Source organism: Solanum stenotomum, chromosome 2, assembly GCF_019186545.1.
Source record: "Solanum stenotomum isolate F172 chromosome 2, ASM1918654v1, whole genome shotgun sequence".
Lineage (NCBI taxonomy): Eukaryota > Viridiplantae > Streptophyta > Magnoliopsida > Solanales > Solanaceae > Solanum > Solanum stenotomum.
The window spans coordinates 13,620,939-13,648,230 of NC_064283.1; the positions used below are offsets into that span (position 1 = coordinate 13,620,939).

At 37.3% G+C, this 27,292-nt stretch overlaps 1 long non-coding RNA gene across 1 annotated transcript in view; it reads right to left on the reverse strand.

The window, feature by feature from the left end:
• Window positions 1-27,292, reverse strand: part of LOC125854207 (uncharacterized) — a 137,686-nt gene that overhangs the window by 746 nt on the left and 109,648 nt on the right. The window lies entirely within an intron of this gene.

Genomic DNA, 27,292 nt, shown 5'->3' on the forward strand with positions numbered 1-27,292 from the left:
TTGTTTTGTAAGCTAAATATATATATTGCATGTGTCTTATTTCTTTATATTGAGTTCAGTTATTCATTAGTTGTACAGAGCCAAGGTAAGTGTTCCTTCTTACTATTTTCAAGCTTAAGTTGTTGTTTAGCATTCCGACTCGCATACTCGTACATTCAATGTACTGACGCCAGTTGGCCTGCATCGTCTTGTGATGCAGACGCAGGTAACCAGGATCAACATCCAGCACCTCGTTGATCTAGTTGAACACTCAGAGTCAGTGGTGAGCCTCCTTGCATTTCGGAGGACTCTTTATTCGTTTTTAGTGTTTCATTATTAGGATGTTGTGGGGTCTGTCCCAACATCCATCTCAGTATTATAGAGACTTCACAGACAGTCAGACAATAGTTATGAGTCTTTCATTTATGTATTTGCAGATACTTTGTTTTGAGACAGAAGTTGCCAATTTGGCTAAGATGTTATCATTTAAACTATTACATGAGTTTATTTTGTAGAGTTAAGTCTTCCACTAAGTTAAGTAAGCCAGACCAAGGGTTCGCTTGGGGCCAGCAATGGTCTCCGAGTGTCGGCCACGTTCAGGGTGTATGCTCGGGGCGTGACATGTATCATCTCAATTGACAACATAATAAGAATGACTCTCTGGGTAGTGGTATCATCTCATTTGACAAAACAATATAAATGACCTTCAGGGTAAGAAATATTATCATATCCGATAATATAATGCAGATAAACATGTTCCAAATATCCTTAGTTGCTGAAAAGTAAAAGTATTGCTCTCTTCGAGATTTTCATCTCTACCATCTCTGAACACACTTGTGTGTTCATTATGGACTTCGCCTTGTTGGGGATTGAATGAAATAATGTTATTCATGTTCCCCAATCTTTGACATAAGAAGCAAAAAATATTTCCTATATACCTGGATACACGGAAAAATTGTTAATTTAAAAAATGAACTGATATGTGTCGATCTCTTCGGTTGTCTGCTCATTGGCTTGCTATCTCCGGTTGATTTTTCCGATCTCCCGCTTCTTAATAGATAAGCAAAATATTTTTATGCAAAAATAATTGAAGCATGAAAAAAGGTTTTTAAGAAAAATAAATTTTCAAAATATAATACTTGGAAAAGGTCACTGCCAAGCGTCATGTCACGTTAAGCTTAGTGAACGTCTCTGAGGTTGATGCCTCGAGGTCTATCTTATTATTTGCTGGGAAGTATTCAAAGTTATTTCAAACTTCCGATGAACCTTATTGAAATTTTTGAGGTCCTCCTCAGAAATTTCTGTCCCAGTTAACTGCCTTGGCGTATCTTGAACTGTTGATGAACAAATCATTGAATTTTTGAGATCTTCTCAAAATTTCTGTCCCAGATACAATTCTCAATGTGACTTCAGTCTCGACTTGTTGGAGAGATCTTCTTCTTGGGAATTTTTGAGTTCCTCTCAAAAATTATGTCCTAGTTTTTATTGTAAAGAGAAATAGAAATCTTACGGGAGATATGACCGAGCCGTTATGGCACCTACGTATCCCGTTAAGGTAGGAATCAGGCCAAACATAGTTCCCCCTCTCGAGGATCAACAAAAATAGGAGATTTACAAAGAAACCGACCGAGGTCGTTTACGTATCTCATTTTTTAGAATTCAGGTCAGACGTAGTTCATTACATAGGGATAAAATTCTAAACAAAGCGATTATAAGCAAATAAAATGATTACAAAGATATGACATAAATACAAACTGAAACTTCACACATAATATCTCTTGACAACATCTGAGTTGATCGGTTTAGGCCATTCGGTGCCATCCATCTCCGACAGGACCAAAACACCTTCAGATAACACTTTGCGAACCATGTAGGGTCCTTTCTAATTTGGTGCAAATTTTCCTTCATATTCATCCTGGTGAGGGAAAATACATTTGAGAACCAACTGACCAATCTCAAACATTCTGGCTCTTACTTTCTTATGGGAAGCACGAATCATTCTCTGTCGATACAGTTGTCCATGACAAAAAGCAACCATTCTCTTCTCAACAATCAATGTTAACTAATCAATCCGCTTATGAACCCATTCTGCATCACTCAATTCAGCCTCCTAGATGATTCTCAATGAGGGTATTTCAACTTCTGCAGGTATAACTGCTTCTGTTCCATATACTAGCAAATATGGAGTAGCTCCAACTGATGTTCTGACAGTCATTCGGTAACCCAACAAAGCATATGGCAGCATCTCATGCCAACCTCTGCAATTATCAATCATTTTCCTCAAAATCTTCTTTATGTTCTTGTTGGTGGCTTCTACAGCTCCATTCATTTGGGGACGATAGGCGATTGAGTTCTGGTGAGTAATCTTGAATTGTTCACATACCTCTCTCATCAAGTGACCGTTGAGATTCGCTCCATTATCAGTGATGATGGATTCTGGCACTCCAAACCTACATATCAAATTGTTCCGAACAAAATCAACTACATCCTTCTTGGTCACCGACTTATATGAAGCTGCTTCCACCCACTTGGTGAAGTAGTTAATGACAACCAAAATGAGTCTGTGTCCATTAAAGGCGGTTGGCTCTATCGGACCAATGACTTTCATTCCCCAAGCTACAAAAGGCCAAAGCGAACTCATAGCATTAAGTTTGTAAGGCAACACTCGAATCAAATCACCATACACTTGACATTTATGACATTTCTGCACAAACTTGCAACAATCATGCTCCATAGTCATCCAAAAATAACTAGCTTGGAGGATCTTTCTTGCCAAATTGAACCCATTCGTGTGTGTACCACAAACTTTGGCATGTATCTGTTCTAGAAGTTTTGCATCTTCAATAGCATCAACAACCTAAATGTGAAGTCCTCCTATAAAGGATTTCCCCACTTGCAAAGAAATTGAGAGCCATACGGTGTATCGACTTCTTCTGGTTGAACGTTGCATTATCAGGATAAGTCCCGGTCTCTAAATACTTCTTGATGTCAAAATACCAAGGCAAACCATCTGGTTCAACTTCAACACGTGAACAATGGACAGCCTGCTCTTGAATCTCTATATCCAAGGGATCAATATGGATGTTTTATCATTGAGGCAATGGTGGCAAGAGCATCGGCCAACTCATTCTGTATCCTGGGAGTGTGTCTGAATTTGATCTTGCGGAATCTTTTGCATAACTTTTGTATATATTGCACGTACGATGTGATTTTTGGGTTCTTCACAGTCCATTCTCCTTGAACTTGATGAATCAACAAATCTGAATCTCCAATAACCAGCAACTCATGAACGTTCATGTCGATGGCCATCTTCAAACCAAGGATACAAGCTTCGTATTCTGCGATGTTGTTTGCGCAATCGAATCAGAGTTTAGCTGCCATAGGATAGTGCTGACCGGATTATGACACTAAGACTGCTCCGATACCTATTCCTTGGTGGTTCGCCACTCCGTCAAAGAATACTCTCCAACCAGGGTATGCTTCAGAAATGTCTTAACCCACAAATGCTACCTCTTCATCAGGAAAATAAGTCTTAAGTGGTTCGTACTCTTCATCACCTGGATTCGCCGCAAGATGATCAGCCAAGGCTTGTGCTTTTACAGTCTTTTAAGTCATATACACAATGTCAAACTCACTCAAGAGCATTTGCCATTTAGCCAAATTTCCGGTCGGCATCACTTTTTGGAAAATAAACTTCAATGGGTCCATCCTAGAAATAAGGTATGTGGTATAAGAAGACAAATAATGTCTCAACTTCTGCGCAATTCAGGTCAAAGCATAACATGTCCTTTACAAAAGAGTGTAACGAGCCTCATATGGAGTGAATTTCTTGCTCAAGTAATAAATGGCCCGCTCATTCTTTCCAATTTTGTCATGTTGACTAAGCACGCATCCAAATGCGTTATCCGAGACAGATAGATACAACAGTGGACTTCCTTCCCGTGAAGGAACCAATATCGGTGGATTGGAAAAATAGTTATTGATGACATCAAAAGTAGTTTGTCATTCTCCGGTCCACTTGGTCAAGACATCTTTTTTCAACAACTTGAAGATTGGCTCACACACCACGGTGGACTGAGCTATAAATCGACTAATGTAGTTCAACCTTCCCAGAAAACTCATCACCTCTTTCTTGGTCTTCGGAGGAGGTAATTCTTGGATCGCCTTAATCTTCGAAAGGTCAAGCTCAATGCCCTTCCTGCTTACTATAAATCCCAATAGCTTGCCACTCGGTACTCCAAAAACACACTTAGCAGGATTTAACTTCAAATTATATTGACGCAGGCGATCAAAGAACTTTCTCAAGTGAGTCAAGTGATCCGAACTCTTGCGAGATTTAATTATGACATCATCTACATATACCTCAATCTCCTTGTGAATCATGTTATGAATGATGGTTGTCATAGCCCTCATATAAGTAGCACCGTCATTCTTGAGACCAAACGGCATCATCCGATAATGATATACTCCCCAAGGCGTAATGAAGGCCGTCTTTTCTGCATCTTCTTTGTCCATCAGGATCTGATGATAACCCACATAACAATCCACAAATGACTTCATCTCGTGCTTAACACACTTATCAATGAGGATGTGAATGTTTGGCAATGAAAAATTATCTTTCGAGATAGCTTTGTTGAGATCTCTGTAGTGATCAACACAAATTCTAATTTTTCCGTCTTTCTTGGCAACCGAAACAACGTTGGCTAACCAAGTTGGATATTGCATCACTTCCACTACTTGAGACTCGATCTATTTGGTAATCTCCTCTTTGATCTTTCAACTCAGACTTGAATTTTCGAGTCTTTTGTTTTACTAGACTGAAATCTGGATTAACCGGCAACTTGTAAGATACCATATTCGTACTCAGCCCGCCATATCTTTGTAAGACCAGGCAAATAAATCAATGTATTTTATAAGCAAACGGACCAAGTCCTTTCTTTGAGCTTCGGTCAGATGGACACTAATTCTGACTCTTTTGACACATTCCTCATCTCCGAAATGCACAGTCTCAATTTCTTCAAGATTTGGCATGTGTTGATTCTCAAATTGTCTAAACTCTTCAGCAACATGTTTAGGTACCTCATTTTCTTCTTCGTATTCCTCACACTCATCATCACCTACCTCATTTGGTTCACTCGGTTTGTGACATGACATGACATTGGCAGGTTTTAAATTAATATTACTGAAATCATAAACAAACAAAGTTAGGAAAGTAAAACGTAAACAAATAAGTAAACAAATTTTCGACAAAAGAGGCTTTCATTTAAATTGAAAAACAAGCACAAACTTTGGCCATGGCTAAGGGCCATTTTACCTTTTTAAACATCACAAGGAAATTTAAAAACTTCAAACAAATAAAAACTGCATAAAAGGTGGGTCTCGGGCCTCTTCCGGATTACCCTTGATTTTTAAAATAAACATAAATACATGTCTTTTCTACCAAGCTGCACAGGGAATCAGGAGCGGTGTGGAGGTCCAATTTTGCAATTGCTCCTCAGTTTCTGCATCACGGATGTTTGATGTCCCAGCTTCTTACTCGATGACAGCATCAATCTCTTTAAAAAGGCCCCAGATTCCTTCCTCGGGACCACATCATTGACGTATTCTCGCACCAGAAATGAGTGGTACAGATGAGGAATTGGTCTGACCAATGCTTGATCAACGCTCTTGTTCTTCAGCTCCGTTTCATCAGCATTTGTGGGGACATACCCTAAAGCAGACCTTGTTTCTTGGAAATGCTTTCCTATCTCGAAACCTTGTTCGAAACTGCTCCGGAGCATAACAGTAGCAATCATTTTGTACACAAAAGGCATATGAGGTTGTGGAGCCAAGTCATCACTGGTGGGATTTACCAGCTCCACCGTGTAGAAATCGCACCCTCGGGATACCTCATTAACAATCGGCGCATACCCACTGAAATGACTCCCCTCACCATGAATGACCAACTCATGGTCCTTCCAAACAAATTTTATCAGTTCGTGAAGGGTAGACGGCACAACCTTGGCCATATGGATAAACGGTCTTCCCAGCAGCAGGTTATAACTAGTGTTGATATCCAACACGTGAAACTCCACATTGAATTTTGCAGTACCCATCTGAATATCCAAGTTTATTGCCCTTATCGTGTCTCTCTACACTCTATCGAAAGCTCTCACATTGACCTGGTTTTGTTGAACCTTTCCCAAGTCGAATTTCAGTTGCTTGAGAGTCGAAAGAGGGCAGATGTTGAGACCGAACCCATCGTCAACCAAAACACGATTTATTATTTTGTCCCAACATTTGATGGTGACGTGCAGAGCTATGTTGTGCATCTTGTCTTCAAAGGGCAGCTCTTTGTCACAAAACTGATACGGTGTCCTCGAATGACCTTGTAACGACCCTAAAAATGAACTAGTGAAACTAGAGCCTCACATGTGAGTTTGGAGTTGAGAACTTGATGAAATGATGAGAAATGACTTTTGAAGTTTAGTTTAAAGAGATTTGAGGTCAAACGTCAAGGAATGACCGTGACGTCCGGAAACTATTCATTTGAACTAGTGAGTTGTAAGGGTCAACTTTAAATGGTCATATCTTTTAGCTGAAAATGAATTAGGTGGACCTTTACCCATCCAATTAAAGGTCTCTAAGTCCTCTTTCCAACGCCACCGAGTTTGCCCAATTCCGACCTTGGAGTATAAAGTTATGCCCGAAATAGTGAAGCACTGTCAAAACGGACGAGCTTAGACGGGTTTACGGAAAACTTTTAAGTTTAACTTTGTGGGCCCTTAATTCTTTTCCTAAGTTTAGTCCCTATTATTCTTTGCCTTTCCTAGCAATTATAAAACCCTTTTTGACCAAAATTCTTTCATTTAAATTACTCCAATTAGAAAAAAAAAAAAAAAAAACCCTCCCTCTTTCAAAAAGGTTCTCTCTAGAACCCCATGGAAGCTCAAGGTGAAAGATGGAGCTAGGGTGGATGGTGGCTACTGATTTCTTCTCCAGTTTCGTTTGGTTCTTGAAGATTAAGGTATGGGGACTCTTCATCTTTGATTCCTTCTTCAATCAAAGAGTCAATCCAAAAGATTTCAAAAGTTGTTCAAAAACTCAAAATCCTAATTTCGATTCTAGCATGGGTTCTTGCATTAAATGTTTTTTTAATAATGATTTCTGTTATTATTGATGGTTTTAAGAAAGGAAATTCCATGAACCCATGTCTTTGCAAATTTCCTAAAGTTGGCTTATGAAGTGGAGTTATTGTTTATGATTGAATGATGATAGAATTATGCTTAAATTGAGTTGAATAGTTGATTTCTATTATTATCTATGCTTATCTATTGTGAATTATTGGAGAGTTGAGGAACGATGATTGTGGCTTTGGAAAAGGGTAAGTTGGCCTAACTTCATTGTTAATGTAGAATTGATATAGAATTGTGATAGATTGATGTGTGATCCACTTATGGTGGAGGTGTCTACTTATGGAATGCATTATAATTATGGCCTTGAAGGCATTATATGAGGAATTGAAGTGTTGACATAATATCATATATGTGAATGTGATGCAAAGGATTGTGATGAGGTGTTTAGGTAATATTCTAATTGGAATTATGTATAACTTTAAATTGAGATGAGGGATATATATATAGGTGTATATGTATGCATTTTGGGCTGCACACAAATTTTTGGGCAGCACCTTTGAAGGACAGATGCCCAAGGGATAAACATCACTTGTTTGACTATATATTTTCACCCCTCCTTTAGTAATTTCGTTTTCCTTAAGCCTTAGAACCTTAGAAACTTATCTAAATATATTGTTCTTCAAAATCACAAGAGAACACTTGGTTCTTTTGGCTGGAATTCGAGACACACACTTCTTTTTGGGTAAATGACAAAATCTGTTTTCGAGCTGGGTAGTGTTTGGTATTTTATGCATATCTCTCAATCTAGAACTTAGTTTGCAATGAACAAATATGATTTGAAAAGATAACTCGTATACCTACAACTCTTATGTTTATGTAAAATGCTAATTTAACTGTTATGGATATGAAATATGGGACGCAACACAGGGCAAGTTCTGCCCAGATTTCGGAAATTGAAATCCTGCATGTTCAGCTGTAGTGTTTTGAATATATCTTTTTGTACAAAATGTATTTTGTGGTGATTCTTGATTGTTTTCAACCTTAAGAGATGTAGTTACATCTTTCATGAAGGTTATAAAGTCTAATTTTACCGTTTTCCTGTTCAAATCTAACTTGCGACTTGGGGTACCAGGCTGGACAGATTCACTGTTTTGGGAGCATATTTGTATTTGTACATGCTAGACTTACTTGCGATGATGATCCTGTTTTACGTAGATATTACTGAGCTAATAGAAGTTAAATAAGTTATGTAATTATATTTTTAAGGTTATATATACTCGTGTACAAGCTGAGAACCTTGATACGTTGGTCTGGCTACGGTTTGAATTCTTGATGTTTTGTCGGACTGTTTCTATGCTAAAGCCCGAGGTTTGTGTATAAACTTGTACTTGTACTCTTGTTATTTTCTTGTATATTTGAAGGGTTATCGTGATACCTTGGTTACTTTTGTCACTTGGCATTGTCATGTTGGTATCCTTTAAGGCATTAAAGATGTTTGTGTAACTTGCCCACTTGTACGGATTGTTTGATCACCTAGCACTCTTGTTGGGACCTTGTCCTTCTTGTGGATGTGACTTTGTCACACTTGGCATGCCTCTTGATTCGGATCACTTGCCATCTTGACTCTGGGTTTTTAGTCCGTCTTTTGAATAGAAGTTGTCCATTTTAAGTACGAACTAGAAAACCATTTTTAATATGGTTCTTGGTTCTCTTGATTATTGGGCTTTGACCCTTCTTGATATAGGGCGTTGACCCTTCTTGATACTTGCTTGTGCTTGGTGTGACGACATGATGTATATATTGGGCGAGTCTTGTTATTGAATCTCTTGGAAATTGGTGCTATGAGCATTCTTGACACTTGGATCTTTAAGTGTAGAACTTGATGCCCTTAATGTGAACTCTAGTTACTTGATAGGTTCTACACCGTGTAGGTAGTAGTGTGGGATGCTATCTCCACATGACACGAGTAGCCTTTGAAGGTGCTAAAGTGAGTTCTCTAAGTCTATATGACTAAAGTGTGAAGTCCCTTAAATGCATGAATATGTCCTAAATGACTTTAAAGAAGAATGTTGACTTATTGTTTAAATGATTTGTTGAATGAATAACTTATGTTAATGAAGTGAGTTACTTGGTATGTTACCTTGAAGCATGATGGTTCTTGTCTATAGTAGCCTTGAGGAACACTTAGGTGTGTATGAAGAGGTTGTATGGGCGGCCATTTCATGTCTCACTCAAGTGTGTCTTAGGGTAACTTTAGATAAGGGTCCTTGGATGATGAAATGAGTTACGTGGTGAAAATGTTGAGTATGTTTATAATGTGGCTAATGTCTTATATGTTGGTTATGTTCTATAATATGTCTAATATGTCAATGTTCATGAAGTTTTACTAAAATGGCATAAGACATGACTTTCAACCAAATGTCCTTTTTTAGCATGTTTTTGCATGGTTTCCATACTTAGTACTTAATTGTGTTAACCCCTTTCTTTCCCTTTTTGGACTAAAGTGTAGGGATTTGGAGATGATAATATGTCATGGCTATTTGATAGGTTTCTAAGTGTTGAAGATGAAGACTTGGTGAATCCTCATATATTCGAGGACAATACCCAATAGGTTCTTTTATGTCTTTTTAGTATTGTTTAAGTTGTGTATGGGATTAGTCCCGAATTTTGTATTCTAAAGTATTAGATGGTTTTGAGATATCATGTATAAAGTCTAGAAAGTCTTCCGCTTGCTATTTTTTTTTATGAAATGTTTTCTTGGTAAAAAAAGTTTTTAATTCCTTATGATTTTAGTGTCTATGCGATGAATGAATGCTAAGAGGCTTGTATTAGACCTCTTCGAGGTCGAGTACGCCGGTTACGACTAGGGGGTGCTCCCGGGTCGTGACAGACCTGGTTTATCATGGTTGCTAGATTGTCACTGTTAGAACCCACATGCATATAAGTATCATCCAAAGCTCTCATCTGAGCCTACCTATGCATTTGCGAACTTATCAATAAGGTCTATACATAAATCTTAGCCGGCGTCTTCTCCAAATGCTTCACAATCGAATAATCTGTCGACTGTATTTTTCTTCAGAACTCCTCAGCCTCGGCTTCACTGATCGGCCTTTTTGTTTGGTCCTTCTTCTGCCCTACTTGAGCCAACTCTTTCGGTGTGTAACATCTACCGAATCTGGTCATGCCTTGAGTGGCAGCCATTTCAATCACAAACTTTGGTTGGGCAAGAGTTTCTCTTGGCACCAAGGCAACATCCTTCTCGGGTGTCAGAATCACAAACTCTTTCTTCACTCTAATGCTCAATGAGGCTAGAGCCTTTTCCAGTTCATCAGGAATAATCAGAACTATTACCTTTGTCACGCACCAATCAGCATCTATCTCTATCATATTGATAGTGACGCCTCCATGATTTGGCAAAGGATTACTATTGACATTGGGCGCGATCATCTGAAGAGAGGCCACGTTCTGGTCATTCAGGTCTTGGATCTTATGCTTCAGGTTGATACAGTCCTCGATATCATGTCCAACACCGTTGGAGTGATATGTTCACCTCTGGTCAGGTCTGTAAATCTTTGAGCTAGTGTTAACCGACTTGGGCCCCACTAGATGAATATATCCTACATCAGTTAATTACTCGAACAACTTTGTTCGGCTTTCAATGAGCGGAGTGAAAATTCTAGCGGGCTTCTTCTCAAATCTAGGACGAGGGGATCGTAATTTCCTTGTTGAGGGGGAGGCATTTGATGATAGTTTGGAGTATTTGGACGGGGGGATTGATATATGTGATATGAGTTGGTTTGGTAATTTGGTTGTGGAACTTGGTAGTTCGAGGGGGTATTTTAGTAAAGTGGAGCTGGGATTTGGTACGTTGGGGGAGGAGTTTGGTAATTTACTTGAATGTTAGCACTGTTGACACTCAATTTTGGTCTAACATTTTCAAAAAATCGTAACTTTTAAGTTTTATTTATTTAATAGTTCAAAATAATTTTTTATAATTTTAAATAAGTTTATCGATAATTATCCTTATTTATCAAAATTTAAGATTTTTTTTTATTAGTTAATTTTAAAATTACATTTTTTACATGTCATTAGTACGTTCATTATATTTATTTTAATTCATTTTATTTATTACATTTGTTAATATTGATATTTTGCATAATCTAAAAATTCATTCAAATACAGATATTTTACTTGATCGATAATTTTGGGCCACAATCAGAAGCCCAAAAAATTGAGCCTATTTAACAATTATTCTTTGTATAGGTTTTGGTTAGCTTAAAAAATAGGGAGTGGTGAAATAAAATTAGGGTTGGTGTATAATTTTCAAATTGAGCAAGAATGTATTTTTCTTTTTGAGCCGCCAAGGTCTCACCACCATTCCTCCACCACAACCGACCAAACTACCCCAATTTTCCCATTCTTCTCTAACCACACCAACCAGAAACAAACTCAAACGCCTCTCCTTTCACCGGCGAACAGCCGGCAAACACCACTCGAAACCACCACCAAAACCCCACTCCAAAACTGCCATCAGAACACCATCAACAACAACTCCATACCCAGCTGAAACAACAACTAAACTAGACCCTTAAACCCCTATTCTTTTTCCGGCCAGACCCGCCTTTTCCAGCAAAAAACCATCAGAAATAAAAACCCAAAACCCCCCAAATCGGAACCAAGCTCGCCTGAAAACAACTACCAAACTCGCCTGAAAACAGTGACCAAACGACCTCCTCCAACGCTGCTAACAGATCACAAACAGCTACGACAACTACCCAGAACCCCCTTTTCGTTTTGCCGACAAACCAGATCTCTTCCAAGAACAACCACCCCAAACCCCGTCGTTTTCTCTTCCCCCGTTGTTGTTTCAGACCATCCATGAACTCCGAGTTCAACAGCTTCACCCACCAACAATAGACCGAACAAAACCCCAAATCTAGCAAGCACACGAGAAACTACATCTCCAACTTCAACACAGCCATACAACAACAAATTAACTACTAGGAGCTTCAATCTCCGGTGAAACTCCAACAACTAGGAACCATTGTGACTTCTCATTTTTTCCCTTTTGATACATTTTTAAAGCTCCTTTTATTATTATTGTTAATTTTGATAAATGTTTTCTTCCATGGTTTGTCGAATTGCTATTATTTCGTTCTTGTTCTTATTTTGGGTTACATTTCACTATATTTTGGTTTGCTCTTTTATAGTTTGAATCGATATTTTTATGCTCTGTTATTTAGGTTCTGGTTTGCACTGAATTTGAACATTTTTTGTTATTGTTAATGACGTATTTTATTATTATTTGCTATTTTGGTGTTACATGTTCACTACCATTTTATTATTTTAATATTGTTTTACCTTTTAGCATTTTTATAATATTCATGATGAACAAATTTCAAATGTTAACTTTTGATGTTGTTGTTTCTAAATTATATTATTGTTAAATGTTGTTGTTAAGCTTTCTTATTATTGAATGTTGATGTCGAGTTTCCTTATTATTGAATTGAATGTTGCTTTTAATTTTTTTTTCTTTTTATATTTTATTATGTCCTTGTTTTATATTTTTGTAGTTGGTTTTAAGGGTGTATGGTTATATATCTTTGATGTATTATTGTTCTTTTTAATTAATTCGAGCAAAACAAGTTAATTGACCAATGAAAAAATCTCTCCGTCGATTTTGGAGGCCTCCCCATTTTAAAAGACGGAAATTTAGTTTAAGGTCATATAAATTGTATGTTAAAATTGGCCGATGAAGAAATTATCGTCGATTTCCAAGGCCTCCCATTTAATAAGACGGATTTTTATTTTTTAAGTTATTGTTTAAATCATTTATTTTTATTCATAGTTATTTATTACTAACACTTTTACTAAGTGTCTTTACAGGTATCCGAAACTGCTTCCCATTGAAGCTATTCGAACAAAGTTTGAACAATATTTTGATTCATTATCGTATATTATTGACGATAGACAAATCTAGGTTGTTTCTTAATTATTTTATTTCATTACTTGTGTATCTTGTATGTTTGTTTTATTTGTATATTATTTTTATGTCCTCCTTAATTTTAAAAAATGAACTCAGTCGGGACCCACAATTGTGGATTTCGAAGGATGTCTAACACCTTCTCTTCGGAATAATTTGAACCCCTTACCTAGAATTTAATGGTTTCGTAGATCATTTAATTGGTTTTCTAGTTTTTCCTAAAATTAGGTGACGACCTTTTAAAATTTGTTTATTCTTAAAATTCTTTTAAAATTGATTCAATTGTTTATTTTTCGAGTCACCGCGACGTTTCACCCTATTTGAATAAAGTAGGGATGTAAACAGAATGACGACTCCGATGGGGATATAGAAGTTCTAACCATTATGAGTTTATTCTTTCATATTAAGGAGTTATTGTTTTATTGTGTTATTCATCATATCTTGTATATTTTTTTGATTATTTATATATTATAGTTGTTATTTATTCATTATTTGTTTAAATTGTATATAAATTGTCATTGCATTTCATGATATTTCTGTTGTATGTATAGTATATTAAAGGACGGTTTTGCGGAACCGCAGCCGGACTTTTTTATACTCAACCATTTTTTGAAAGGATCGACGATTTATTGGTACGTCATGCATCTAATGGTTGTCGTGAATTTCAGCCTAAGTTGTCCACTTAGGTTCCTGGTCTTTCAAAAGCCACTCTTAGTCAACTAGCGTAGAGCGAAATCAAATCCCGATTTCTAACACATTTTGAACTAAGTCAACCCAACACCCAAGGCGTGTTGGCCCATTAGAAAGACTACCTTGAGTCCAAAATGTCCTCCGACTTAAATAGACGATCATAATTGTGTTGTTTAAATTTGAAAGTTGTATACATCATTTGACAATTCATTGTCACTCGGGGTAGGGAGCTTAATAGTTTGTTCGAGTCGAAGAAAGATCAAGTTATCATTTCATCCAAAGACGTTGGCATTCGAAGATAACAAAAAGTTCAAGAGAATGTACCTTCCACAAAGGCTTAGTTTAAGATAGTACCTCTGCGTGAAATTGCTTATTTGTATCATTTTTTTTCTTATTTTGTAATGCTATTTGATTATTCATAAAATTTGTACTAAGTATTTTGGGGGATAATGAAATGTTGTCAAATGACGTTATACATCCTTCAGATCGATAGGTTTATCCTTGACACAAAAGGGTCACATATTTATATGGGACGCGCAATAACTATTTGTATGTTATGTGATATAATTGAGTTTGTCTTTAACCAAAACAGTGCTTATGTGTTTAATTAATATTGTGTGATTTTGCATTATTCATTATGAACATAAACTAATACTTTTACTTTTTGAGTTTTTCTTCTTTTTTTCGCGAGAGATTAATTTATATCAAAATGTGAAAGTCATAGTTCGTCCGCAAGGGACTAAAGGACTCGCGAAATCTTGGTTTTTGTATTTCACAAGACATTAGTATCAAGTCAAAAAGATAAATCAGGGGAGTCTTTGACTATAAGGTCACACTCATTTATTTTTATTATTATTTTACATGTTGGCCCTGCTTTCACACATTTCTCATTTTTTGCAGGAAAACCATCCCCGACTATAGTCAGGGATGGTCATAACAATGTCTTGTTCTCGTGGATAATTGGGAGAAGATGCAGTTACAAGAGACATTCGAAAAAAAAAGAATACAACAAGTGGTTACTATAAGAAAAATGATAGACCACATTCAACAAGCAGTACAAAGATCGACAATTAAGAAGATATAAGAATCACTACGAGTCCGTCTAAATTTTAAAAATTTTTTATGTCATATCTAAATGAACTGCACGAACTTGATTCTCATCTTGGTGAGATACGTAGGCAACCCTTCTTGGGTTCGGTATCCTTTCTTCAAATTTTAAAAATAAAAAGTAAAATAGTTGTGCATATTTTCAAAGGCATATCTGCATGAACTACGCACACCTGATTCTCATCTCAGTGAGATACGTAGGCAACCCTTCTTGGGTTCGGTATTTATTCTTTTAAGTTCAAAAAAAAATATGTATAAAAAAAATCAAATAGTTTGTGCATATTTTCAAAGATATATCTGCATGAACTACGCACACCTGATTCTCATCTCGATGAGATGCGTAGGCAGCCCTTCTTGGGTTCAGTATTTATTCTTTCAAATCTCAGAAAAAAAAAGTAAAATAGTTTGTGTATATTTTCAAAGGCATATTTGCATGAACCACGCACACCTGATTCTCATCTCGATGAGATACGTAAGCTGCCTTTCTCGGGTTCGGTATTTATTCATTTTTTTATAAAAAAAGAATTGTGTACATATTGTAAGAGTCATGTCTTAAACTCAGTTGAGACCAATGCAGTTAGGAGCATGTAAATATATTCGATATGATGAAGAGAACTGCCTTTTCGGTAAATCATAGATTATTTTGGTACCTCTCATTTGTACTTTTGTGATGCTTGAAAATTCTCTTGCAAACATTCAAGATAAGAATAAAACCAACCTCATGGTTTCTCATGTGAATGGTGTGGAGAGCTTTTAGATCAAAATTCAATTGCATTGCACTATTGATCTAGAACTTGGCTTGAATGTTTTTCGAGGTGAAATCTTGAGTAATGTTTGGTATGGGAAGGGATTGTAGGCCTTCTTTGACCCGATTGTGTCTTTCAAAGCCTGTCAAATGACATTAATCCCTAGTTTTTCCACTTTGAGCCTGAAGCTTTTTCCTTGGACAACCACACCTTAGTCACTACCCCTTTTGAGTGCTTACATGCACTATCCCTCTATTGGCCCAACCTTCTTAAGTGTATCAAGGATGTGCAAATTATAAGAGAAGATTTAGCTATGAAGTTGCCAAAGGCAAAAGATATAAAGTCTCCCATAGTAGGAAGCAAAAACGACATCTAGAGAAAGAACAAAAAAAAGAAAGAAAAAAGGTTGAAAGAAATAAAGAAAGACAAAAACACCCCTACAAGGTCAGTGAAAGAAGAGAAGGAAAATACTCCAACAAAAAAGGAGAAAAAATTCAAAAGAAAGGGGTGAAATAAAAGAAAGCTCCTAGAAATAAGGACTCAAAAGAAGTCGAAAAAAAGGGGTAAAAAAAAATTCCAATAAATGAGTATTCAAAAGAAGTCGAAAAAAGGGAGGACATTGAAGAGGATCTAACGCCAAAGGCGTATCAATCGTCAAAAGCACAAATTCGCGGTGACTCTTAAGAAGGAATTAAGTCACTCTTATCCCAAATATATATCCTATTGTCCCTAAGCCTACATTACAAGCCAATAACAAGTCCTACATGATCTTATTTCAAATGTTCTCACATTAGTGGAGATTTACATAAGCCCAAACATATGGTATCACAGTTGCAAGCATTGAACATTCTTGTGAGTGTGAGTGGACTTAAAAAAATGTCGTGCAATAAAACATTTCAAATATGTGTAAATACGACTTTTCTTAATGTGAGGGCAATTGAAACATGGAGATTGGTACAATTCAAAATCTTTGTTTGAAGAAAGATGAATAAATCTTGTTGATACTTAAGTATGTTTGAGGTACCACTTGAAGCTATGAGAGTTACCTTGAATTCAATCTTAATTAGAAAAAGAAAAAAAATGATTTACATGCGATCCTAACTCCTGGTACCAATTGTAGTCGAGACTTGACTATCTCTTCACATTCTTTATTCTTAAAAAAAAAGGGTGAGCAAACACGAACTCTTTAATATTTTCAAAAACATTTTTTTTAAGATTCATTCCATCAAAAAAAAAATGATTTTGCATTTTTTTGGTTGTCCGTTGTAAAACGTGACATTAGGTTAACCTCTTAAGTGTGAAACATCTATTTTACTTCATTGGGTTGTCCGTCTAAAAAATGTGACATGTCTTTTATCTCTAGGATTTGAATATCACAAGGAATATCATTTTCCTATTTCATCATGTTCATATTGTACAGTTTCTACTGATAATCTTGTCTCAGATTTTTTGCAGCATTCATCATCTACATGATTGGAACCACATTTAACCTGATTCCTGGCTCAACAGGATATGTAGGAGCCACGACGGCTCGATCATATACCCAGTGTCATGTTCTTTTCTCCTTGTAATAAAAGCTGGGACAGAATTTTTGAGAATATCTCAAAAATTCACAATAAAGGTGCTATCTCCAGCAACTCAAGATTGGAGATCATTTTGAGATTTGTCAAAAGTTCTAACTGGGACAGAATTTTTGAGGAAGACCACAAAAATTCCAACAAATACTGTCAGAAGTTTGATAGTCAACTTCAAATGATTCATTATCGCTTAAAGTTCAAAGTCAACTTACAAATCTTCAGCATTGTCATGACAAGCCAGCAATGCCTCATACAAATCTCCAATAAGACATGAGTCACAATAAACACAAAATGGTCAAGAGTAAAAATGTTGGTTGCTCATATGTGTCAAAGTGATCAGACATTTTGTACATATTCTCTTTTAAAGAATCTTCTCTCAAGGTTTCTTGACTAAGTTGCCAGCTAAGGCGACATTATGCCTACTAATTTCTCCTTCTCAGGTACAGGAACAAGTGAAAACATTGAAGCGATGACACTTTCAAGACAAATCATCGAGCCATCCACCTCGTTAGAGTTGGACAATCATCGAGTTATCCACCTCGTTACTGTAACACCCCGTATCCGAAAATAGAGATTTCAGATTTTCTGGTGTTATAGGTGGCACTCACGGACACCATCCACGGACCGTAGATGGACTCACGGTCCGTCCTGCAGGTCCGTGGTTAGTGACAGAAAACTTCCCCAGAACTCAGTCAGAAAATTTGGCTAAGTGTTGACCCACGGCCGGACTTACGGTCCGTAAATCAGGTCACGGACCGTAGTTTGTGTCCGTGGATCGATGCCCCAAAAGCGCAGCTTCAGTCCCGAACTACGGTTGACCAGCACGGACCGTCATTAGATCCACGGTCCGTAGGTCTGACCGTAGATCGAAGGTTAGCAGTCAGTTAGCTGAAAATTCTGATGGGTAAACTTCAGATGGTCATAACTTTTAGTAAAAAATGAATTACGAGTCTCATCACCTATGGTTAGATAGATAATTGAATTATCTTTCCAACGCCACCAAGTTTGCTAAATTCCGACCTCTGAGTAAAAAGTTATGCTTGTTTTAGTGAAGGTCTGTCGAGCAGGCTTGACTTACGGACGCAATCTACGGACCGTAGATTGACCTACGGCCCGTAGGTCCATTCCGTAGATCACTCCGACAGCAGTTAATTCAGGGGTCCTTTGGTCTTTTCCTATTTCGTTTAACCCCTAAGAAATGTCGTTTAGACCCTAAATCATGAGGTTTTAACTAGTTTAAGCCTAGAACATAACTAGAACTTACCTAAGTCAAATTCATTAATCAAAACTTAGAAAATTAGAAGCAAGAAGGGAGAAAAAGGTCAAGAACCCTAGTTCAAGAACGCAGCGAGGTTTCTTCAGTTCCAGCCCCGAAATCGAAAGATTTCTCCGTGGAATTCGTCACCAGGTATGTTGGATTTCACTAGTGGGTTCCTTTCGCCCATTAGGTCCCTAGAATTCAGTCAAATTCTTGATTCCATGATTATGAACAAACCTAGGGTTTCTAGAATTACAGCAGATTATCATGAATTAGTTATTTAAATGTTCCAAATCAGATTATCATGTTATTGCTCAGTTTATCGCATGAATTTCAGAACCCTAGCTATGTATTTCTTTAGTTCTTGAATTACACATGCTAGGTCAGATATTTCAGTATTCAGTTTTACATGCCTCAGTTTATGAATGCATCATTATCAGATTAATTGTTGCATTCTCAGTTTGCATGTTCAGTTTCGAGCTATCCAGTATTTACAGAAATTCAGTCATAACTAGTTAACCACTTAATTCATTGGGAGTAGCATAATACCGAGTTGGACTAGGGTTTCAGCGTACCCATATAGTCCCAGAACTACGAGCCACGTAGGTGTAAGTCCCCTCTGTGGGCAACATCAGTTTAGTGATCACGCCAGCATGCCTCTATACCTCTGGCAGGGTATATTGGGTCCTCTCGATGGGGCGTATACATCGGACTCCACATTTAGCTCATGTGGTTTTATGTCGGTTATTAGTAGCTCCCACAGTTCAGTCAGACTCTATTGCATTGACCATATTTCAGTACAGTCAGTATTCAGTCTCAGCATGTTATAAATTTGGTCATTGCATCAGTTAGCTCAGTATTCAGTATTTTCAGTATCTATATCATGTTCAGATTATTTCATTGCTTTATTGCTTTGTTCAGTTATATGTTATTTCAGCTTTACTCTATCCTGCATGCTCAGTACCTTTCAAGTACTGACGCATACGTGCGCTACATCTTCTCGTGATGTAGGTTCAGGTTCTCAGTATCCAGATCACGCTTAGATCGGTTCCCGATCTTCAGTTCAGCAGCATCAGTGGTGAGTCCTCATTCTTCGAGGACTAGTGACATGTTTATCTTTATCGCTTTTAGTCTTTAGTTTCAGTTTTGCTAGATCTAGTTGGGGCATGTCCCAACATTTCTAGTCAGTTTAGAGGCTTATTTCAGACATAGTTAGATTCAGCTTAGTATTTTGAGTTTGATATTTCTTTTGTATTAAACTCTCAGAATTTGATATATCTCAGTTATAGTATATGGGTATTCCCCATCTTTTCAGATTTATTTATGATTTAGCTTCCGCATCAGTTTATTTTCTTTAGTGTGCTCATGATCATGCCAGCAGGGTTAGCTTGGGATCACTTGTGGTCCTAGGTCCCGTGTCCGCGTCTTGGGGGTAGCTCGGGGCGTGACAGTTACAGTGGACAATCATCGAGCCATCATCCACCTCGTTACAGTGGAAAATCATTGGGTCATCAATTATTTGCATTTTTCGTTGTATTTTTAGTTGCGGAGAAGGCCATGCATTTTTCATTTGCCAAGAGGGCCATTGCATTTTTCATTTGCCGAGAATGTCATTGCATTTTTCATTTGCCAAGAGGACCATTGCATTTTTCATTTTGCCAAAAGGGCCATTACATTTCATTTGCCGAGAAGGCCATTGCATTTTTCATTTGCCGAGAGAGCTATTGCATTTTCATTTTGCCAAGAGGGCCATTGCATTTTCATTTGCCGAAAAGGCCATTGCATTTTCATTTGCCGAGAAGGCCATTGCATTTTTCATTTGCCAAGAGGGCCATTGCATTTTCATTTTGCCAAGAGGGCCATTGCATTTTTCATTTGCTGAGAGGGCCATTGCACTTTCATTTTGCCAAGAGGGTCATTGCATTTTCATTTGCCGAGAAGGCCATTGCATTTTCATTTGCCAAGAAGGTCATTGCATTTTTCATTTGCCAAGAGGGTAATTGCATTTTCATTTGCCGAGAAGACCATTGCATTTTTCATTTGCAAAGAGGGTCATTGCATTTTCATTTTGCCAAAAGGGCCATTGCATTTTTCATTTGCCGAGAGGGCCATTGCATTTTCATTTTGCCAAGAGGGCCATTGCATTTTTCATTTGTCGAGAGGGCCATTGGATTTTTCATTTGTCAGGAGGGCCATTGCATTTTCATTTTGCCAAGAGGGCCATTGCATTTTCATTTGCCGAGAATGTCATTGCATTTTTCATTTGCCAAGAAGGCCATTGCATTTTTCATTTACCAAGAGGGTTATTGCATTTTCATTTTGCCAAGAGGGCCATTGCATTTTCATTTGCCGAGAAGGCCATTGCATTTTTCATTTGCCGAGAGGGCCATTGCATTTTTCATTTGCCAAGAGGGCCATTGCATTTTCATTCGCCGAGAAAGGCATTGCATTTAAGTCGCATCTATTCGGAGGTGAATGATGCGCACCATATCTATTCAACGTTCAAGTCGAAAGAAACTTGCGTTGAAAGATATTAGCATTTAAGTCGCATCTATTCGGAGGTGAAGGATGTGCACCCTATCTATTTAACGTTCAAGTCGAAGAAAACTTACGTTGATAGATATTTGCATTTAAGTCGCATCTATTCGGAGGTGAAGGATGTGCACCCTATCTATTCCATGTTCAAGTCGAAGGAGACTTGCCTTGAAAGAATTCTTATTCGTCCTACCAATGGACATACATTCAAAATCCTACAGATGGATCATCTTTTTTCATTCATCCTACCGATGGAAATACATTCATATCCTACCGATGGATCATCATATTTTTTCATTCATTCTACCGATGGACATACATTCAAAATCCTACCGATGGATCATATTTTTTCATTCGTCCTATCGATGGACATACATTCAAAATCCTACCGATGGATAATCTTTTTTCATTCGTCCTACCGATGGACATACATTCCAAATCCTACCGATTGATCATCTTTTTATTCGTCCTACCGATGGACATACATTAGTATCCTACAAAGGGATCATTTTCATTCGTCCTAACGATGGACATACATTGATATCCTACCGATTGATCATCTTTTTTCATTCGTCCTATCGATGGACATACATTCAAAATCCTATCAATTGATCATCTTCATTCGTCCTACTGATAGACATGCATTTTTACTCTACCAATGGATCATCTTTATTTGTCGTATCATAGGAGATGCTACCTTTTTCCCTGTAATTTTGTCTCTACTAATGAGTTTCATCTTTGTTTTTTCGAGAACATCCAAGAGGATGCATTCTCAGTTGAGCCATATGTGTGAACTATTTCAACAAGGACGTAACACAGGGTGAAACCTTTTAGAGGCAAGTCCGGGATCGACTTCCACCACATTCCAACCGTACTTTTATATAAAGGTCATGTGTTTGGCCAAAATCGGGTTTGTCAATTTTCGTTGTCCACGATTTCTTTCATCAATCATATCCAATGAAAGGGACAGTTGTTGACACTCAATTTTGGTCTAACATTTTCAAAAAATCGTAACTTTTAAATTTTATTTATTTAATAGTCCAAAGTAAATTTTTTATAATTTTAAATAAGTTTATCGATAATTATCCTTATTTATCAAAATTTAAGATTTTTTTATCAGTTAATTTTAAAATTACATTTTTTACATGTCATTAGTACGTTCATTATATTTATTTTAATCAATTTTATTTATTACATTTGTTAATATTGATATTTTGCATAATCTAAAAATTCATTCAAATACAGATATTTTACTTGATCGATAATTTTGGGCCACAATCAGAAGTCCAAAAAATTGAGCCCATTTAACAATTAATTTCTATATAGGTTTTGGTTAGGTTAAAAAATAGGGAGTGGTGAAATAAAATTAGGGTTGGTGTATAATTTTCAATTGAGTAAGAATGTATATTTCCTTTTTGAGCCGCCAAGGACTCACCACCGTTCCTCCACCACAACCGGCCAAACTACCCCAATTTTCCCATTCTTCTCTAACCACACCAACCAGAAACAAACTCAAACGCCTCTCCTTTCACCAGTGAACAGCCGGCAAACACCACTCGAAACCAACACCAAAACCCCACTCCAAAACTGCCACCAGAACACCATCAACAACAACTCCATACCCAGCTGAAACAACAACTAAACTAGACCCTCAAACCCCTATTCCTTTTTCGGCCAGACCCACCTTTCCTAACTAAAAACCATCAAAAATAACAACCCAAAACCCCCCAAATCGAAACCAAGCTCGCCTGAAAACAACTACCAAACTCGCCTGAAAATGGCGACCAAACGATCTCCTCCAACACTGCTAACAGATCACAAACAGCTACGACAACTACCCAGAACCCCCTTTCCTTTTTGCCGACGAACATGATCTCCTCCAAGAACAACCACCCCAAACCCCGTCGTTTTCTCTTCCCCCGTTGTTATTTTAGACCATCCATGAACTTCGAGTTCAACAGCTTCACCCACCAACAATAGACCGAACAAAACCCCAAATCTAGCAAGCACCCAAGAAACTACATCTCCAACTTCAACACAACCATACAACAACAAATCAACTACTAGGAGCTTCAATCTCCGATGCAACTCCAACAACTAGGAACCATTGTGACTTCTCATTTTTTCCCTTTTGATACATTTTTAAAGCTCCTTTTATTATTATTGTTAATTTTGATAAATGTTTTCTTCCATGATTTGTTGGATTGCTATTATTTCGTTCTTGTTCTCATTTTGGGTTGCATTTCACTATATTTTGGTTTGCTCTTTTCTAGTTTTAATTGATATTTTTATACTCTGTTATGTAGGTTCTGGTTTGCACTAAATTTGAATATTTTTTGTTATTGTTAATGACGTATTTTATTATTATTTGCTATTTTGGTGTTACCTGTTCACTACCATTTTATTATTTTAATATTGTTTTACCTTTTAGCATTTTTATAATATTCATGATGAACAAATTTCAAATGTTAACTTTTGTTGTTGTTGTTTCTAAATTATATTATTGTTTAATGTTGTTGTTAAGCTTTCTTATTATTGAATGTTGCTGTCGAGTTTCCTTATTATTGAATTGAATGTTGCTTTTAATTTTTTTTTCTTTTTATATTTTATTATGTCCTTGTTTTATATTTTTGTAGTTGGTTTTAAGGGTGTATGCTTATATATCTTTGATGTATTATTGTTCTTTTTAATTAATTCGAGCAAAACAAGTTAATTGACCAATGAAAAAATCTCTCCGTCGATTTTGGAGGCCTCCCCATTTTAAAAGACGGAAATTTAGTTTAAGTTCATATAAATTGTATGTTAAAATTGGCCGATGAAGAAATTATCATCGATTTCCAAGGCCTCCCATTTAATAAGACGGATTTTTATTTTTTAAGTTATTGTTTAAATCATTTATTTTTATTCATATTTATATATTACTAACACTTTTACTAAGTGTCTTTACAGATATCTGAAGCTGCTTCCCATTGAAGCTATTCGAACAAAGTTTGAACAATATTTTGATTTATTATCGTATATTATTGACGATAGAGAAATCTAGGTTGTTTCTTAATTATTTTATTTTATTACTTGTGTATCTTGTATGTTTGTTTTATTTGTATATTATTTTTATGTCCTCCTTAATTTGAAAAAATGAACTCAGTCGGGACCCACAATTGTGGATTTCGAAGGATGTCTAACACCTTCTCTTCGGAATAATTTGAACCCCTTACCTAGAATCTAATGGTTTCATAGATCATTTAATAGGTTTCCTAGTTTTTCCTAAAATTAGGTGGCGACTCCTTTAAAATTTGTTTATTCTTAAAATTCTTTTAAAATTGATTCAATTGTTTATTTTTTGAGTCACCGCGACGTTTTGCCCTGTTTGAATAAAGTAGGGATGTAAACAAGCACGGTTGGTAACTAGGAGGAGGGTTATTTTGATAACTGGGGGAGGGGTATTTTGGTAAATGGGGGGAGGGGCATTTTGGTAATCAGCGTGTGCATAAAAAGTCGGGTACGAACTTTATGAAGGTTGGAAACGACCTTGGTATGATGAAGATTTCCTTGGGTTCTTCTTCCTCTCATAAGAGATAGAAGGCACGTCTTCTCTTTTCTTATTCAACAAACCCGAGGATCCGAGCGAGGTAACAACACGGGCAATCTTCCCAGTTTTTAATCCATCTTCGATAGTCTCACCTACTTTGACTATCTCAGCAAACTTTGCTTCAACGAGCAACATAATTCTATCATAATATTCTAGCTCTTGAACCCACACAAATACTTCAATGGTTTCCTTCTCAGACATATGAGGCCGAACTCTAGCTGCCTTCTTTCTCCATCTGTATGCAAATTCTCTGTAACTTTCATTTGATTTCTGCTTAATTTTTCCAAGGAATAACGATTAGGAACGATCTCTACATTGTAGGCGAATCGTTCGATAAAGTCCTTAGCCAAAGCATTCCAGCTAGGACACTGTCTTGTTTCATGAAATGTAAACATTCCAGAGCCTCTCCACTCAGACTTCGGCTAAAAAGCTGCATTAATAAAGCTTCATCTCTTTCAACTCCCACGAGCCGGTCATAGTGGGCCTTCAGGTGTGCTAAGGGGTTCCCTGTTCCTCCGAAGACGTCGCACTTTGGTACCTTAAACCTTTCCAAGATATCTAGATTTGGATGGATGCATAGGTCTTTATAATTCAAATTGGCGACTTCAGGAATGTAGTGCAACTCTTTCATGCCTTTCAGATTTTTTTTTCATGTCTAGCTTGGCAACCTCTTCCTCTGACCTCCACTCTCTCTCCCTTTCCTCATAGTGGTTGAGCTCAGAACAATTGTCGTAAAGCTCATTGGGGACTGGATTTGAAAAGTGGCTTTCTGAGGTATGGGTGGAGCAATGGAGGGACTTTGGGCATTTTGAGTGGCTTGGTAATTTTGAGGGAAAGTCTAGGGGTTGGTATGTTGATTTTGGTGATGGAGGGAAGTTTGCGGGTTGTTAAGGTTTTGGTTTCGAGGGGGTGGATAAGTTTGGAGGTTGGGATTTTGAGGAAGAAGTGGCGCTTGAGGGTTTGTACTTTGAGGAGGAGGTAGTGTTTGGTAAGAGGCGAAGGCATAATGGGGATTTTGGGTGGTTAAGTCGATGATTGAAGGATTCCGAGCTGGACTGGAGGGTGGGTTTTGCGCCTGTTCCGCGTTTGAAGGAGGAAAGTGAAGTGGAGGCCTTCCTTCTGCTAAAGCATTGAAAGCAAAACCTGGATTAGGCATATCTTTCTTTCTCTGCATTTCGACCCTCATGTCGGTGATCTGCTGCATCAACTACATAATTAGTTCGTTCTGGTCAACAATGACGGGATGAGCCACGACAACATCGGTTAGGCCAATCTCTTCATTATGAGGCCCTTTTGATTTGGTAAAATAGGGGTGTTTAGACAGCTTATCAACACAAATCAGTTCTAACTATCTGTAGAAGAAAACAACTCAAAGACAAATCTATTAGTTTTGATCCAGGATAAATAATGCAAAATATCACATGGAAGGCATATAAACACATAAAAAAAAGTTGCTTCGTTTGAGAACATGTCAACCCACGAATAATGAGGGCTGATTTTTTTTTAACAAGCAGGAATTTGCTCGTTTCATTTTGAGGCTAGTGGCCCAGAAAGGTTGAGCTAAAGTCTTCTTGTTGCATCTCTCAGTATCTGTTGATGTGACTTCAAAGTTTCCTTGTAGAATGAAATAGGGGAAAAGAAATATTTTAAAAGATAGGGGCCGGGCCTTTAAAGGTTGCCTACGTATCTCGCAAGGAGAATTCAAGCCCTACATAGTTCGAATACAAGAGAAATTTTCATTTTCATTCATTCATTTCTGGTGATTACAAGGAAAGTGAAAAACAAACAATAAAGCTCCTAGAGATAAAATGTTCCTCCATCCAAGTCATTCTTCTTCCAATTGTCGCATTAATCACGGGGGGTAAACTCAACTTGAATTTTTCCCATGTTGACGAGGGATTCCACATCATAGTGAAACCCAAAACACCTTCCAATGTTGTGATCTATGGCATCATGATAAAGGCAGGGTTTCCAGATTTCAATTCCAATGGGATCGATAGCTTCGTCATCCGCTCTGATAAAGGCCAAAACCCTTTTTCAAACCAACTGACTATAGATCTCCAACAACATTTTCTTGAAAGGCGTGAAATAGTGACAATAAAACAAAGCGTGCTTAGTGACCGATATACTGAGCTGCAATTAGTCACAGGTAAGGACGGTGTTCTCACCCCACATATACGGGATCTCCCCAACGTTGACCATGTTGTGGATTGCTGCCTTAAGCTCCACACATTCTTCTGTAGTATGTCCTCTTTGGTTTGAGTGGTAGGCACACATATTTTGAGAGCTTTCATACCCAAACCCAAAAGTGGTTCCTTCGAAAGGTTTCAACATGCGTGAAACCTTAAGGTGTTCATAAATAAGAGCACACAGCACGACTCTTACCCCCACACTATGTGTCCGCTCGTAAGCTAGGAGAGTGATCTTTTTGTCTCCTCCTTTCAGACATCCCAAAACGGGAGGCATATAGATGATTTCCTCATCAGTGTTTTCTTTAGTAGCTCCAGGGTAAGTGTTTTCGGGACCACTATTGAAACGACCCCAAAAATGCCCGAAAATGTGCTTCGAAAACACCTAAAATTGTAATTTCCATATACCTCAAAATCCGTGCATCATTTCAGAAATTCGACTTCATATTCTTATTCAGGGGGTCAAATTGAGTGGGAAATGAGTCTAACCCGAATTTTAGAACAACCGTATCAAAATTCGAAAA